Genomic DNA, 2409 nt, shown 5'->3' with positions numbered 1-2409 from the left:
TTAACTTATAATCTGATTAGGCATTGTAGTACGATTGGAAGAAAATATTAAATCCTTAGTTTTGGTTCTATATAAACGTCAAATGATTTCAATATAAACTGATTATGAAACATTAGTAAAAATACGTGATACTTTTTATTTGCTGGTTAATTAATTTTTTTAACGGTAGTCACCACTAACCTTTAATTTAAATGTATTATTGTAATTATAAAATAAACCCACTCAAAGCCTTTGTAACACGGGATTTTGTAACGTGGGCGAAGTCCATTTAATAATGAGATATCAAGAACGATATAATAAGACTTCAGAGAAATGCTTATGTTATATTCCAGAAGGCATTTTAAATTAGAAAAAGAAAAATACATTAATGTCGCTTGCGTCAGCATATATTGTGAGATATCTTAATTGCGCAATAGATGAAGTATTCATTGTACGAGTGTAAAAAACAGCTCGACTAAGTTTAGGACTCTTCCCATTCATGAATGTGAGTCCTTACGTCAGTGCGACCCACCGGGGGGCGCGGTTCCCCCCAGGCAAACTGGCGGAGGGTAGGGGCGTGACGTCAACGCTTTCCAGCAACAAGTGTTACCAATAGATGTAGTAAGTATTTAATACTAGTCTATTTTTAACCTTCCAAAAGACCGATACAGACTTGTACTATGACGTCGGAAGGTTTTAAGAGGCACTACCGATAGACAGTTTGTTTTATATTTACAACAAAAGATTTGGAGGTATTATCTTTACCTATTGAAGGGCAAAATTTAGAGATAACAATTTTGTTTTAATTTAAACTTATTATTTAAAGGAAATTATATTTTTTTGAATCATCTCTTTGTCATTCCAATTGGTTCTAAGCCTGTTGGTATGTGTGAATTTGGGTAATTTCGTCAAAATTGTTGTTTCCAAAGCAGAGTATTTATTGATTATTGAGTCGTCATCTTATCTTATTATGAAAATGTGTAGGAAACTTCGGTATTATCCTTCGACAATTAGCCCAATGTATCTAAATTTAAATTTTAAGTCACCTTTACAAACTAATTCAGTTCTTTGATAATTCATAATATTAGACAATTGGCTTATATAGATATAAAAGAAACAAGTCAAAATAATATCAAGTTATCAAAATACATATAATATGATAGTCTTATCAAAATAATATTACCATAAGCATATTCCAAGCTCGCTCTCTAGTTGTTTAGTTGTTTATTACCAATAAGAAGATAAAAGTATCGTAGATAACAAAACTAATATAGTATTATATTATCTGTGGTATTATGTTATTTGTGATAATACATTGAAGGTTTTCCAATGCTAAATTATTAAATTGCATAGAGCTTTCCACTTCATTACACAACAATTGTAGGTAATGCTACAACTGCTGTGTAACAAAATTTTGTTTAAACTTGATAAGCATACTATAAAATTAGCACTAATGAAATTTTATGATATCACTAATTGGTTTTGAAATTGTATACGAGTATTATATTATATAGCGCCATCTATGTATTAAAAGCTCAGTACTTGGAGGTCTATTAAAGTTGACTTCAAGCAACCAGCATTTCTGCAGATGTATCTTTATATCTTTTTGAAATAGCCACGAGATGGCGTAAATTTAAAAAGATCATTTAATACTTAGTATAACGCGGTAATGCTAAAGGAGGGCTCGTTTAATTTTGAACCTTGTAATTTTATAGCACAGCTTTTGTTATTTTTTAGAACGCTGAATACTGAAAAAAAAAATTGCGTTACCATGACCAAAGAGCAGATATAATAATGTTTAATGATTGATAACCACATATTATGACAGAACCTAAATAAAATGTAACAAAAAGTTTCCTATTTTAACTATAGCATATTGAATGATTAGTTCATTCAATATGCTTTTACATCTACATAAACAAGATTCTTAATAAAAAGGAATCTTGTGTCTCACGATTAGCCTCATACATATTTAATTGGGTTAAAAAAAAAAAAACGTTTTTTATTATCATTATTGCACTTAAATTCAAGTACGCAATATAATAATAATTTAAAAAAATATATTTCATAAGCATTCAAAAAGTATTGTGAATAAGTTGAAGTTTCGTTTCTCTTGTAATTTTGAAAATAAGAAGATATGTGTGAAAAATATTAAACAAAACGTGCATATTTAGTATGTGGTAGTCGAGCACGCTCGGCACGAATTGGGCCAGCTCGCAGCGGGGAAGTACCACACCCCCACAGAAAAGCAGCGTGAAATAACATACTGCTGTGTTCGGTGTGTGGGAGCCGGAGGCCCATATTCTCTTCCTTACCCTTCCCAGTCCTTTCATTCATTCCTCTCTTCAATCCTTTCCTAATCCCTTTCCAATTTGCAGTCGGCAATCCATTTGAAGAGGCGTAAGGTCTGCGACCGAACCTTGCGAATCG

The sequence above is a fragment of the Zerene cesonia genome, chromosome 19 (assembly GCF_012273895.1).
Source record: "Zerene cesonia ecotype Mississippi chromosome 19, Zerene_cesonia_1.1, whole genome shotgun sequence".
In the NCBI taxonomy this organism is placed as follows: Eukaryota; Metazoa; Arthropoda; class Insecta; order Lepidoptera; family Pieridae; genus Zerene; species Zerene cesonia.
This window is presented reverse-complemented; position numbering follows the sequence as displayed.